General features: G+C 40.8%; 1 long non-coding RNA gene across 1 annotated transcript; it reads right to left on the bottom strand.

The window, feature by feature from the left end:
* Positions 1-14,782: 14,782 nt before the first annotated feature.
* On the bottom strand, positions 14,783-15,254 carry LOC126457012 (uncharacterized). Its single transcript, XR_007585427.1, has 3 exons — positions 15,207-15,254; positions 15,015-15,085; positions 14,783-14,870 (listed from the first exon to the last, which is right to left on the bottom strand). It is a non-coding gene; the product is annotated as an uncharacterized LOC126457012 (long non-coding RNA).
* Positions 15,255-16,623: the final 1,369 nt, after the last annotated feature.

Genomic DNA, 16,623 nt, shown 5'->3' with positions numbered 1-16,623 from the left:
ATTGCAGTTTTACATTTACGTTGAAAAGGATTCCATAATTACTGGACATAAATCGGTCAGTTCTGATCCTTAAAAAAAAAGAAAGAAAAAAAAGACATAGGACATGGGTCTCCAAGTTGTACTCCATTGAAGATGCGTAAGTTGATTACAAATTCGCTTAAATAATCGGAATTATCTATCAATCACTTCGTTGGCCATACTGGCACAGAGATGAAAGACGATAAGAGAAGACCATATTGTTGAATTCGATTTTCCGAAAATCACAAAAGGTCGTAATTCGGATGCTACTTTCAGTCATTGCACAAACGTGGAAGTGTTAGTTTCGAGACAAGTATTCAGGATATAGGAAATCAACTGAAATCCCTTGCCAGAGGAAACGCATCAAGGTCGGATGAGAAGGCTGGGACATTCTACAGAGTCACTCAAAGAAGTTGCACCCCTTCGATTACCAGTTTATTATAGGTCGCTGGGTAACTAGGTAGCTGGAGCAACTGGCGGTACCAAGCGATGGGAAAAGAAGCGTAGGTCAATCGAGATTTTAGAAGAAGTCGTCGGGCAGATTCACATGATAATACGGCGCTACTGACAACGTCCGTCTGTTGTAGATCTGTGGAACAAGTTTTATGCTCACTCATTTGGACGTTTCAGTAGAAAGAAAATCTGTAAAAGAGTCTTCTGCAGACAGAGATCTTGACCGACTTAAAAAATAGTTCGGAAGCTGACTCAACCTGTAATTATATACCATCGGGATTTTTCTCATTATGTAGGCGTCAACTGATGCATGCTATTTTAAAAAGTTTCAGATATTCTTGCAGGATGTAGTATTATTCAAAACTGAAAGAAGAAAATAATGACGTGTTCGGAAACAAGAACATTTTGAGATATAGATCGTTAAATATCCCCAGTTCACAGTCTCCGTTATATTTACAAGTAAGGTGGCATTCTCACTTGATGGCACAGTAAATTACGGCGGTACGGTCGTGAGGGCTGATGCCATTTCAGCTGCAAACGTGGCTTTGTGGGGTCATGATTGCTTCAGCATCAGTTAATGCACAGCAGTTGCAGATGACAGACTCATTGAGCGAGACACTTATCCAAACAGGTGAACAAGTGCTTTGTATTACCGATTACCAGTCGTATTGCAGAACTGTGTACAGCGGGGCACCACACCGCACCGTTTCATAGGCGATATCCTCGCCGAATAGGTCCGGTATCATGTCCCCATCATTCACCGGAGACGAATGTGCCGGATTTCTGGCTGCGGAGGCATTTATGGTCATCGGTGTATGCCCAGTCCATCGACAAAGTGCGAACGTAACAGGAGCGTGTGACCAACGCATGTAACGCAATCCGGACAGAGGCAGGTCTATTTGAAAGAGAGTGTGCTTAACAGAGAAGGATGTCATGATCCGATAAAATCACATGGCGCCCTACCTATAGAGTCTAGCTCCATGTGCGACTACGGGAAATATCCTTGCTGATTTGGATAATACTGCGTCAGTTTGGAATGTATGACACTTGCTTTCGAACATCTGTATTTATCCACAGGTAGTGTAGGTGATGATCGTAGGTCGTAAGGACTGACCACAAAGAATAAAGATAATTAATGCCGTTAAATGGATGAAAATTTATGAGGTGCTTTGATCACGAGATTGGTTATCCGTCACTGGAATCAGTCACAGTCTTCGAAACTCTGGAGCTTAAGTTCGGACCGGTTTAAAGTTGAACTATCCAACAAACACTTGTTATGGCGCAACGGACGCAAGTAGCCAAGAGGTCCACAATGTTCCACCTATTACGCACGACTGAAGGACATACGTGTATGATGCAGGACTCTCGCATAGTCAGATTAACAGCTGCTGCATCCACATTGGTGATAAGAATAATGCAGAGAAGAATGAGAGAGAATGATCTGGATCTGCTTCTGGATTTGCCTTTGATGCAGATGGACACGAGCAAGCAGTCCTGACATAGTGATTGATAATTGAAGCAAGATTTATGGAAAATTAAGACAAAAGACAACAGACTAAGTGTTCGGCAATGTAAAATGGTACTACATGTTCAAAATTTACAGGAAATGCGTAGCCTGTAGGAAAATACGGATAATATAAAATATGTACAAGAAGCAAGAGGGAACGAAGCAAATGAGAACCAAGATCGGAGAGCTCTAATTAGACAGGACCCTATGGTTCAACCTGTACGTCCTAGAAACTATCAGGGGTGTACATGAGAAATTCATGAGTTGGATTTGTTGATGACATTGCTACCCTCATTGAAAGTTAGGTAGAATTGCAAGACCTGTTGAATGGAATCAAAAGTCTAAAGAGCACACACAGTAGTTACAGAGTAAACCAGAGAGATTAGAAAGCAATTAGGAGTAGGGAAAAGGAGAACACCGATAAGCTCAAAATAAAAATTGGGTCATGAATTTGAGGAATGAAGGCCTTCCTGGTCAAAAGAAGGCCAGTAGTATCGCACACTGGCCTTAACAACTAACGAAGAAATTTCTTTGAGTATGTGTCTGGCATACAGCATTGTATGTTTTGTGGCGGTGTTCGTAGCGACAAACAATTCGCTGTAGAACGGCTTACGAAGTCACCGCCACACTTTTAATAGCGGGCCGACCTGTCCGCTGGAACAGTGAACAGAAAGATGAATACCCAAACACTCTGATTAAATAAAAGTCGGTACTTATCTTTATTAATGAAGATACAGTAACACTGTAGTGAACTCGGTGTCTACAGAAATCTGTCTAGTTCGAGTCGGTGCGGCTAGGTCAGCGTCGGCTGACGACAAACAACAACTCTGCTGCGATGAACACACAACTGACTAGCAAGTACACAAATCGGTGGCGAGTATACAACTGAGCGGCGAATACAGAACTGTCCTAGCGCTCGCGACTCCAGCGCTTAAGAAACCAGACGCCAGCGGTGGCGCGCGCAGACTTGCGGCGATTTCCTGTATCGCTGGCGCTGCTTATGCGGACGGCGTCCGGACTTTGATGCTGCCAACCTTTTTGCAGCGGGCTCGGGTGTCATTACTGGCTAGGATATAACAGTATGGAAGTAGTCAAGGATTGTGGGGAAACCGCATAACATGGTTATCGAAGCGTTTGCCATGTGCTGTTACAAAATGGCGCTGAGAATTACCTGGACTTTTGAGATAAATAATAAAGAGTTGAAACGTCCTGGCGGATCATACCTGTGTGCCGGACCGAGACTCTAACTCGGGTCCTTTGCATTTCGCGGGTAAGTGCTCTACCGTCTGAGTTACCCAAGTATAACCGAAGTTTGGAAGGTAGGAGACGAGATACTGGCGGAATTAAAGCTGTGATGACGGGTTGTGTGTCATGCTTGGCTACCTCAGATGGGTTTACTCCCACGTCTAGCAGTCGCCTCGATCGCTTTTACCTTTTCGACTCCTTGTGTGGGCAGCTTCTGGGTGTTTATGTGATACCAGCCTGTTTTACTGATCACTTAGCCGTAGCCGTCACGTTTAATTGCGAGCGGCAACCGGTTAAATTGTTTCGTCCTCACTGGCTGCTCAATTTAGCCTATTTGCAGGATACCTCTCTTGGTGTAGTCCTGGAGGGCGTAGGGGTTCGTTGCTCTCGTACTATGGACCGGTACTCGTCTATTGGGCCATGGTGGAGACTGCATGTTAAACCACTAATCCGCAGGGCTCTCATGCGTTTTGGCGCTGCGAAGGTGGCAGACGATCGACGAACGCAAGAGTTTTAGTACTCAGTCTTACGTCAACTGTACGATAGCGCTACGCATGCTCCTCTACGGGTTACTGATATACAGTGCACCAAGGCCAAATTGCTGCAGCTCAAACGCATTCAAATGGAGGGACTGCGGATGAGGTCTCTAGCACGTCCCCTTTTACAAGACGAATTGACGCGACTATACCATCTAGTGCGTTTACTGGCGCGCCGGAAACGTGTGTGCCTTGCCTCCCTCACGACCGCTGACGTCCGCATGTTCACCTCTCACCGTGACTTTTCCGACTTTATTTACACCTATTTTACTGATCTGTACCAGACCCATGTTCCGGCTGAAAACTCTCTCGACGACTTTACATCCTTGCCGCATCGCCTCGTCGATTCCCGATTAAATGTCGCCTTTCTGCGTACCTTTCACAGGGACGATATATATGATGTTGTTACAGGATCTCAGTCCCACAAGTCGCCTGGATTAGGCGGAATTCCTAAGGAGTTTTATGTTCAATTTTGGCCATTCATTGGTGACACCTTAACGTCAATAGTAAATGAAGTGTTACCGAGAATCTCACTTCCTGCTCCTCTTCAGAAAGGTAAGTTCTAGGCGCGCAGTCCGGAACCGTGCAACTGCTACGGTTGCAGGTTCGAATCCTGCCTCGGGCATGGATGTGTATGGTGTCCTTCGGTTAGTTAGGTTTAAGTAGTTCTAAGTTCTAGGGGACTGATGACCCCAGCAGTTGAGTCCCATAGTGCTCAGAGCCATTTTTTCAGAAAGGTAAACTGGTCCTCCTCCGAAAACCACAGGTTTTGATTCCCTCCGTCCTATTACTCTCCTTAACTTCGATTATAAAATCATCGCTAAAGCAATTAATATCCGCCTCTCTCAGTTGCTCGATATCATTATTGCCACCCACCAAAGCTCTGTGCCTGGACGCACGATACTGACTTCTGTTCTCGAATGTCGCGATGTAATTTCGGTGGCCGCTGCCAGGAGCTTTACTTTTTCTTGATTTCCAAATAGCGCTTGATCGCGTCAACCATGATTTTCTAACGAGATCGCTCACCACTGTCGGATTTAATAATGAACCTCGACAGGTCTTAACTCGTCTTTTTACCGGTATCAGGGTCTCGGTGATTGTGAACGGTGACCCGACCTCCCCCCCCCCCCCCCCCCCCCCCAGGATATCGATCAGACGGGCTTTACCCCAGGGAAGCCCCTTATCCATGTCCCTTTTTGTCTTGTTCTTAGAGCCCTTACTTAGCCGCCTCGCCATGAAATTACGTGGCTGGACTATATTGGGGGAACTTTTTTCGGTCCGTGCATACGCCGATGACGTCATGGTTTTAGTACGACATGTCGAGGACATTCCGAGGCTTAAAGATACCTTGGATTAATTTTGTCGTCTTGCTGGTGCTCGCAGTAATGATCGTAAATGAACGTTCCTACTGTTGAGAGGCTTCAATAATGTCGTCATTCCTTAGGCGAAAGTCGTCAATCGCCAAGACGTTAGGGATCTTAGTGGATTGCAATCCGATCAAAATGACGACACTAAATTGGCGTGAGGTTGCGAGTCGTGTTCATGGGGCGATCGTTGAACGTGAATGCCGTTCGCTTAGCCTCCTTCGCAAGGTACGGGCTTTACAAACCTACGTCTTCAGTAAAGTATATTAAGTTTCGCAGGTCCTCCCGCTTCCCGCGATGATGGCCCGCAGACTGAAATTCCTGTGGCGCCGCCATATCTTTCGTGTCCGGTACGAAGTAGTGGCCAGGCCTCGAAAGCTTGGAGGATTCGCTCTTTCCGATATCAAAATGAAGACATCCCTCTTATTTGCCTGCCGCAATGTTTTAACCTGTACGTGGGCTCTGTATTCAGTTACCTCTCGTTTACTTTCCCGCCTCCGGCCGGTCTGTCTGACACCTCCTGTTGATGTTGGACGGATTAATACTAAATCGCGGAACATTAGCGAATATTTTCTAATTATCGGTGCTGACATACTTTCTATGACGCATATTAATACGAGCATGCTGTCTCTTTGTTGGGGTGCACCATTTTCCCTTTCTTTCGTTTTACTTGCTTCCCCATTAACGTTTTGGAAAATGGTCTGCTCTCATCTTAGTCTTCCTGTATTTCCGATGGAGATGGCTTCAACGTGGTATAAGGCCATTCGCAGTCTGATACCTACTGGTGAACGTCTTTTTGGTATTGGCCTTCGTCCGACTGATCAGTGCGAGGAATGTCATCAGACTGACGCCTTACTTCACAGGCTTGTTGCTTGCAGACGGGATCATTGGCTCTGCTTCCGCCGTCAATTAGCTTTCCCTTACTCGAGGGCCTGAAACTGCTTTCCCAGACGACATTCGCCTACATGCGGACATTTCCTTTTTTCCTTTCCCTCAGACGAAAACAAACACGATCGTCTGGCTCTTGGGTTACTATGTTCACAATGTCGTTGAAGGTGGGAATGACCCAGATCCCCGCGTTTTTCACCATTATCTGACAACAGCAGTTGCCGCGATTTCGAATGCTTTTTGCGAATATGCTTTTTCTTGTGTTTAACAGTCCGGGTGTTGGTTAAGCTCCCCTGCGATCTCTGTTTCTCCCCTGAGATTTAGTCCCCTCCCTTGTAGCTTTGTTTTCTCACTTTTTCTCTTCCACGTGTATATAAACATCTGACAAGAAGGGTGTGATAATGGGTTAGTCTTCCCCTTTAGAATTTAATCATTGTTGAACTAATTTGTTGATTTTCTTTTTGCAGCTGATATTAAATCATGATTAGACTATGGTTGACTCATTTTCATGAAAATACCAAGTCAATCTGAAATTTAAAAAAAAAGGTAGTAAGCTCTTCCCGCGAAAGGCAAAGGTTCCGAGTTCGAATCTCGGTCCAGCACAATGTTTTAATCTGCCAGGAAGTTTCATATCAGCCCACACTCCGTTGAAAAGTGAAATTTTCATTCTGGGATGAAGAGTTTGTCTGCAGAAGGCGTCCGGACAGGAATATGTGGAAAACAGAGGCCATAAGAAGAGACACATTGATAGAACGTGTGTTGAGACACCAGGAAATAGTTTTCTTGACACTAGACGGATCTATAGAGGTTCAACACTGTAGGGGATGACAGAGCAAGGAATATGTACGACAGATAATTGAAGACGTTTGGTGGAAGTACCCCTCTGCTATGAAGAGGTTCGCAAAGAGAGAGGTAAGTGGCGTTCTGCATAAACTCAAGCAGCAGACAAATGGCATAAAATAATAAAAACTAAAATTAATAATGCGTGTTTATACAACAGTTTTGAAGAATCAGTTTCAAAATTCAACCAACCTAAAAATACCATCCGAAACAACAATCGCCAACCAAGGCGTAGTAGCAAAAGATGTATTTGGTTATAACAATAAAGAGAGAGAATAATAAACACACATTTGACATCTTCAGAAAGTCAACAGCCAGAGACATTATTATACCTGCTTCGTCCAACAACCCGCTGAATCAAAATTTAGCTGCCCTACGACACGTGTTACTCAGACTAAATAACATCCCACTCAGCAAAGAAAACTATGAAGAAGAATTACAAACAGTACAATTCATAGCCACAAACAATGATTACAGCACCCATATAATACAATTAACGCAATCAAAAAATTAAATCACAACTAAAGAGAAATCAAGATATTCAGAGAGCACAGAAACCCACGTACACTACATTACACACGGAAAAACAAAACAATGACACCAATGACATTAATAACAAAAATCATGGTACACTCCTATATACAATCACAAAAGCAACACACAAGATAGCAAATATACTACGGAAACAGGGATTACAAAGAGCTTACAGAACAAGAAACACACTCCAGTAACATTTACGAGGGCTATCCACAAAGTACATTACGTTTTGGAATTAAAAATAAATAAAGTATTGGAAAATATTTTTATTATATACAGATGAAAGCCACACTTAAATACTACTTTTGTACATAGTTGCCATTTAAATTAAGGCACTTATCGTAGCGATGGACGAGCTTGGAAATTCCTTCGTCGTAAAATTCGGCCGCCTGCGCCTTCAACAACGTAATGACTGTCTTTTGGGACAGAAAATGTGTGAATTTTGTGGATTTCCTGGAAAGAGGCACTACAATAAACTCTCCAAGGTATTGCCAAACTCTGCACAACCTTAGAAGAGCAATACAAAACAAGCGCAGGGGAAAGTTGGGCTCAAAGATCTTGCTGATTCACGGCAACGCCCGGGCCCACACGGCAAATGCCACTCGTGAATTTCTCGGATCTTTTAAGTGGGAGTTGTTTCCCTCATCCGCCGAACAGTCCCGACCTGGCACCGAGCGACTTCCAGTTATTCCCAGCAATGAAGAAGTGGTTGGCTATGCAGCGTTTTGATGAGGACGCACAGCTTCAGGAAGAGGTAACCACGTGGTTGAAGGCGCAGGCGGCCGAATTTTACGACGAAGGAATTTCCAAGCTCCTCCATCGCTGCGATAAGTGCTTTACTTTAAATGGCAACTATGTAGAAAAGTAGTATTTAAGTGTGGCTTTCATCTGTATATAATAAAAAAATTTCCAATACTTTATTTATTTTTAATTCCAAAACGTAATGTACTTTGTGGATAGCCCTCGTACAAACAACAGACAAACCAGATAAATACCAAGGATCAGGTATATACCAGCTACAGTGTCAAGAACGTAAATCAGTACATCTGCGGATGACAAGCAGGAACTTCAAAGCTATATATAAAGAACACATAAGAAATTTAAAACATGAAGATAGACATTCTACCTTCGCTAAACACCTTATAAAACATTGACATCAACCATCCAACATGGAATGTGACGTGACATAGTGAATATCCACAACAGAAAGCTCCCGACATTGCAAGAAAACTATCACATAAAATGAGCCATTCAAATAGAAGAGAAGGTACTTAGCGTCCAAATCCATACAAACCATAACTCTCTGATCATGGTAGCCACCAAAACTATAACAAACACAGATGTAACCAGGGTACATTATTAATGAATATCCTTCCCTCACCCCTCTCTCTCTCTCTCTCTCTCCCCAACGCACACACACACACACACACACACACACACACACACACACACACGCACACACACACACATACAGAAACATGTACTCATATTTATTAAGAATAATAATACATTTACACAGCGTGGACTCTGACATGACAGTTATCAGAGTGAATAATCACAACAGAAAGCTCCTGACATTGCAAGAAAACTATCACATACAATGAGCCATTGCAATGGAAGAGAAGGTATTCAACGACCAAATCCTTATAAACCATAGCTCTCTGATCATACTAGCCACCAAAACAATAACAAACCGAAATGTAATCAGGATAAATAATTAATGAATATCCTTCCCCTCACCGCCCTCCCCCCGCCCCCCACACACACAACATACAGAAACATGATAAAAATAATAATAATACATTTACACACAGCAAACCACATACACACACATATATTTACTATGAAAAATTACAGTACATTCAGAATAATACATACACACACTATAAAGGCACATTTGCATGCCGAGCGTGAGTTTCCTCGGAAACGCGAGATATTAATTAAGTAAATAATCAGTGACAAATAAATAAAGCCTATGGCACACAACTGCAGCGCTGTATCGCTGATAAAACAAAAGTACATTTACGTTACTCGTATGTTTGATTAAGAAGAGAGAGCTCTCGTTGAAGTGGTGCGAGAAGCACGTATTTTAGTTTATTGTCTGGCACACCGCCATATTTCATGATATAGAAAATTACTGCGAGTTGCAACCATACTAGGCACTCGATTCTGTAAAGAATTTATATTTATAAAAGTAAGTAGGATTATGAACTGTAGGCTTATTCATTGAATATATCTGATTCAACTAACTGTGTAATTTTTTGTTTAGTAGACAATCACCTCTGTACGACTTTTTGGCATGGCTGGCAAATTATTGTAATATTGAGATTTAGTTTATGAGTCCGCACCTACCGCAGCAGTCTTTGGAATCGATTTAATTACGAAGTCCGATTATTTCAGTTTTATTTCACGGTCAAGTACGAGTAACATTGCCTTTACGAAAAAGCCATTGTCAAGCGTCTGATACCGAATAATCAAAACCTGACGACTCATAGGAGAGCCAATCATACAGATAAAAATAATTAATATTTTATTTTATTTTATTTTATTTTATTTATTTTATATTGGCGACTGCGTGTCGGACTTGTTATTTTGTCATTTGTTACATTGTTCTCTTTGTTTCATGTGAAAAATCAACCTTCTGGTCCTGGACTTGACTATATGAGAAATAAAAAAATCAGAAGATATTTGCCAATTATAAAATTTTGCGGGAAGACGCAAAGAAGCTTCCAGCAAAATAAGGTAAGACGCAGCATCTTTGCATTAGCAGGCTTGACCAGACGTATAATTCAGTGTATTAGCTTTTCAGTAAAATTCTGTAGTGTTTCTTTTCCGCATAACAGTTTCAGTGATAAATTCCATTCTCAGTATTTTTCCTTAAACAATAACGTATGCAACAATACCAATACACGAGTGTACAATATGGCCGACTTCTGTACGATATCATGTAACATGGCCAGCAGCCATTACCAATAATCTCAAATTCAGTTTATATTTTTAAATTAACAGACAGCCATTGTTGCTACGACCGATTCATACTCAACTGTATTTTATTTTAAAATCAGTGTCAAATATTTTCTTGAAACATATATCGCGTGTGGCATGGTAATAACTAGAAAACAATACGCAAAAATGGAACAGCAAAGACGTACTATTCAGACGCAATCCGACTCGGAAGAGAGACAAATGTTAGAAAATGACTTTACGACAGCAACCGGTAGTGACGATTCATCAAACATTGACGCGAGTGTTGACGAAAATTTTGACAATAGGCCTTCCACCACAAAAATTTCAAAGTCTCAATCAGAGCCCATGTTAATGCATGACGTCACGTCTAATGACGCGGCGGGGGCAGAGACCTTGCAAACGGTAAACATTGCCGACATGTTACAAATGCTAATGAAGCAAAACGCCGAAAACATGGCAACCTTACAGACGCAAAATGAACAGTTAAAGACACAAAATGACGAAATTAAATCTGATCTCATAGCACTCAAGACAGGTAATGACACTTTATGTAAGCGTGTGGAACTTATAGACGCCACACTGACCAAACAGATGACTGAACTCAGTACGAAATTTTCCAAGCTTAATACGAGACAAGAAAAGACTACAAATGACGTAGCACTTTTACAGACACAATTAAAAAACCTTAATGTCACGTGTGAAGCTCTTACTGAACAAATTCAAACATATCCTTCAGTACACGACAACCTTGAAAAACGAATTACTGACGTGCAGAATAAATTTGACGATGTTGAACAACACCTGACTGACATCTTACAATCTGATGCCACAGCTCATTTTCAAAATATTAATAAAGAATTTCATGATTGGGTAGAGAACAAAGACAAACATTTTGATAGATGCATACGTGAAAATTTACCAACAATTGTGCACGACTCCGTAGCGGAATACATCACTAATAACAAACAGCTGATTAGTGACGCAGTACAATCCGTCACTGCACCCATGAGACAATTCACCGATCAACCACAGTCTGAATGTAACGAAAATATCAGTCAAAATGTACAGTTCAGAAATCAATATACATTCGAGTATGACGCACACATACCGCACACAACATACACACAAGAACAAAACACTCCACGACAACAACACATACCACAACGTGCAAACACAAACACAAGGTATTATCATGGTAAACCACAGCAACATTATCGTAATTACTCGCCAGCTGAGCATTGCAGTAATTACAGTAGTACAAATCCATATCATAATGCAAAGGAAGAAGAAAGCTTAATGAAACACAGGCAATTTCAGATTTTTATCCCAGAAAAACGAACCATTCATCCGGTGATTTTTCTCAAATCTTTTAGTAACGCATTTCCACGCACTTGGAGTGACCGGAAAAAGATTTCATATATTGTCGGTTACATCCAAGGCGATGCAGCTGTCTGGGCATACAGTCAAGCTGACGTATGTACCACGTACAGCGAGTTTGAGCGTGCTTTTCTGAACAAATTCTGGTCGCAATCCGTCCAGGAGCGACTCAGAAGACAAATCTTAGAACCTGAAACTTTTAACAGTAAAAATGGTAACTTACGCAGATATTTTGAAAAATACTTGAACATGGGACATTTTTTAGACGAACCAGTCGCAACACGTGATATACTCCGAGCGTTGAAGGCCAAATTGCCTTTCAACATTAAGGAAAAACTTCTACATATCCCGGATGACGATTCAGATTATTTTTTAACAGCTTTAGATTCGGTTGACATGTTACTTGAAGATCAGCGCTTCGCGCGGCAAAACAGCAGCCACAATGTTTACACTAGTGGTATGCAAAACATGCAGGCTTGCCAACACAATTCTGGCCCGCCCACAGTTGGATACGCGGTACAACAAAAACAGCAAACTCACATGCCGTCTCAGTACGGAAATCAAAATCAACACGCGTATTCCAATACGAACAATAGTTACAACAGTAATAACATTTCATGCGGCAATCCATACAAAAGGCACCGCGGTAATAACTACAACGGTAACAACGGATACAAAGGTAATAACAAAAACACAAACAGAAATAGAAATAATAATAACTACGAGCCAAGACAGCATCAAGGTTGGACTCGTAACGATCAGTACTTTCATTCAAACTCTGCTTTACCACAGCAGCCACCAGGTCAAAATTGGAGCATACCTTACGACCGACAGGTAAGTTATAATGCGCAACAGCAACAACAACCGCAAAAGTTTGGAGATCATAATAGGCAATATCCGAATGTGAATATAATAGAAATGACACCTGATGCACAACCTCAATCTGTGTCAGTACCTAGTACAAATGCTAATCCAACAAACTAGAAACAGTCACTACTTTGCCCCAGGTCGTGGCTGAAGAATCCTTGGGGGGCGGCTTCAATGTTAATCAGTTATTTGACACCACACTTGAACAACAGAATAATGATATGCCGAGTAATTCTAAACAAAAACTACCTGTTTTATTTATAAGATACAACCACAATAACAATATATCAGATGAACTCTTACAAGACAGTACACAATGTCGTTTAAACACAAATGAAATTGTTTTAGCATCCACTACTGGTGTAGTAGGTGGGATTCCAACTACTATTATCCTAGATACAGGTGCAGCTGTGAGCGTTTTATCTTTTAATTTTTATAAAAAGATGTGTGAATTGGAACCTGTGCCTGAGTTTCCTGCCCAAAACTGTAAAATAACTACTGCACTAGGTAATAAGTCATGTAGGGTTACGAAGCAAGTTTTTGTAAACGTTAAAATAGGTAATGGAACCGTACAATGGCCATTCCTGGTTGTACAAAACCTTGTGACTAATTGCATATTAGGAATAGATATTATGAGCGAGAAGGACTGCATTATAGACTTCTCCAAAGGTAAATGTATTTTAAATGATAAAGGCAGTGTAATTATTATTGATTTGGACAGGAGAACTCTAAAGAATGACAAACACTGTACAGGGTACAAGGTTCAGTTAGTACTTGACAAAGACATTCAAGACATGCAAACACACTCATCTGACGCAGAGCTAATGGACTTGAAAACATTGCTTGATCATAAGATAAGTGAAGCTACAGCTCTCAGTGTACATGAACGTATAAAACTACAGGAAGTGTTATCCAAATATTTACAAGTTTTTACCAAACGATTAGGTGTTATCAACACGTATGTGTACATGATTGAAGTTAAGCCTCACAAGATCTTCTACCATAAGACATATAACGTACCGTTATCTCAACGACCTGCTGAGTGGCAAGAACTAAAACAAATTACAACATAGATTATAAGTAGTATAGAAATTTTCATTTCAGCGGTTCCAGTGACGCAGTTGAAGACAGAAGAACTTTTCTTTCAACGCCGCGGCTCCACCGAGAAGACTGAATATTAAAGTAAAATTTATGATTACGTAGCAGTGAATGACATATTAATTTTTCACGGAACATTTGTTATTGTAGGTACCACTGACTTGATATGACACCTGACGAACTGACAGACGTCATCTGTGAAGCGATCTTTTACTTTGAGAAATAGATTAGACGCACATCTCTCAACACGAAAAGCATCTATCAGTAGTCAAGGCCACACAGACACTCTACACACACGCACAAAACGCGAGGAATCGAAAATTTTCTCTCTCTTACTATTTTGAATATTTATTGAGTAGTGAAAACGCCTGGTCTTGCCTACTGATGTAATGAATGTTGTGTCTAACCTATCTTAATTTCAGATGACATCACAAAAAAAAAAACATCGATAATATCCCAGCAAAACCGCTAAAGAAGATGTAAATATCTGCAATTCATGTAATCAAATGTGACACAATGTAATAACCTATAGCGATGTAATGATGATGTAAACATGTTTATGTGCAACTGTATTATGTTTATGCTAAGAAAATATGAGACGTGTGTATGTATTATTACTTATTTTTTTAACTGATGTATCATGTAAAAATTTGAACAAAAACGAGTGCCAAAAAGACATTGCATAGTGAACCTCTGTTCACGGACATTAACGTACATTACTAAGTCTGCAACTACGCAGAAACCTATGTGAAAGAAACTGTTAATGACATTCATGATGCATCGTACCTTTGTTAACGCGATGAACGATTTCTTCGATGAGTAACCACGAACATTTAGGTGAGCTATATTTAAAAAAAAAAAAAAACTGAATATGTGAAGTGCATAATTCGTGCATCGTCTAGTGACATTACTACAGTACCCAACTTCAAGATGTTAACTGGATTAAATGGACACAAAGTGCCTGTCCAGAAAACAACACGACGGGTGGAAGAATTTTGGTTGGAACTTCAGGGAATGAAATGTTCTCGAAATGTGACGGACACTCTTACCTGGACTGTCCAAGGATCGATGCCAGCTATGTGCCGTCCGAGGTTCTGCAACCAAGCTTCCACGGAATGTAAAAAAAAAAAACGAACTGCACGTGGACCAATTACTCGACGGGTCACGTCTGATCTGTAATAAACAATGCTTTTTGTCACAACGAACTGCATCACAACGACTATAATGGAAATAGGAAATGGACACGCTTATGTATTAATCACGTTGTTATACAACGATGTTACTGTGATTAAAAAACTTTACCACGACGCTACTAACCTGTAAAAAATTATTGTGCAGCAGATGAATATGAACTGTGATAACGACACCATGTGTATAGGTCAACGCACCTGAAACAACAGAACATTTTTCGTTGAAGCATTTCATTGCAATGCTATGTAACTAAGAACATTCAACAATCTAAAGTTGTATTGTATTATAACAAATATTGTAATTTTAAAACTAAGTTACCTGTCATAGAATGTAGTCTTCATATGTAATCTTGGTGGAATATTTTCTTTGTGCAACGACTAGGAAATGTGCGCGCACACGAACAATATGAACTGCAATACTGTGCCGCGTGATCTAAATTTACGAAATAACGGCAGTGCCGTAGTTACACAGACGCTTCTGCGCATGCGCGCACTCTGTTTTGCCAACATAAGAACTTTTTCGGCGCACGCGCGTCATTCAAATTTTGTATATAATATACAGTATAATGTAAGTCATGTAAATAGTTGTAGATAACTTAGATTTTCTTGTGCCTTTAGGTGAATTGCTCGCCTGCAGGTGTGTCCTTTCGCCTCGCAATTCAGGGGGCAATATAAAGGCACATTTGCATGCCGAGCGTGAGTTTCCTCGGAAACGCGAGATATTAATTAAGTAAATAATCAGTGACAAATAAATAAAGCCTATGGCACACAACTGCAGCGCTGTATCGCTGATAAAACAAAAGTACATTTACGTTACTCGTATGTTTGATTAAGAAGAGAGAGCTCTCGTTGAAGTGGTGCGAGAAGCACGTATTTTAGTTTATTGTCTGGCACACCGCCATATTTCATGATATAGAAAATTACTGCGAGTTGCAACCATACTAGGCACTCGATTCTGTAAAGAATTTATATTTATAAAAGTAAGTAGGATTATGAACTGTAGGCTTATTCATTGAATATATCTGATTCAACTAACTGTGTAATTTTTTGTTTAGTAGACAATCACCTCTGTACGACTTTTTGGCATGGCTGGCAAATTATTGTAATATTGAGATTTAGTTTATGAGTCCGCACCTACCGCAGCAGTCTTTGGAATCGATTTAATTACGAAGTCCGATTATTTCAGTTTTATTTCACGGTCAAGTACGAGTAACATTGCCTTTACGAAAAAGCCATTGTCAAGCGTCTGATACCGAATAATCAAAACCTGACGACTCATAGGAGAGCCAATCATACAGATAAAAATAATTAATATTTTATTTTATTTTATTTTATTTTATTTTATTTATTTTATAACACGTAACCTCATATTTTTTTAAAAAAATTTCATTTACACACAGCAGAATACACACACACGCCCTCCATCCCCCGGGCGCACACACACACACACACACACACACACACACACACACAGAGAGAGAGAGAGAGAGAGAGAGACAGAACAAATGAAACATGAAACACAACACAAACAAAAGACAGACAAACACACAACAGTTGGTAACGCTACATACCAAAAACCGCACATATGTTGATCACCAATTGGAAATAAAGTAAAATATGCGATGTGACAAATGTGAATGAAGGACCGTCAGAAATCGGCCAGCTGGAGTAAGAAAACTAACCAATGGATCTCCAGGGCCACACACATGTGTTAATAGAGTTGGAAATCGTAAGTA

This window comes from Schistocerca serialis, chromosome 1, assembly GCF_023864345.2.
Source record: "Schistocerca serialis cubense isolate TAMUIC-IGC-003099 chromosome 1, iqSchSeri2.2, whole genome shotgun sequence".
In the NCBI taxonomy this organism is placed as follows: Eukaryota; Metazoa; Arthropoda; class Insecta; order Orthoptera; family Acrididae; genus Schistocerca; species Schistocerca serialis.
The sequence above is the reverse complement of the archived record's forward strand: the minus strand, read 5'-3'. Positions and strand labels throughout refer to the sequence as shown.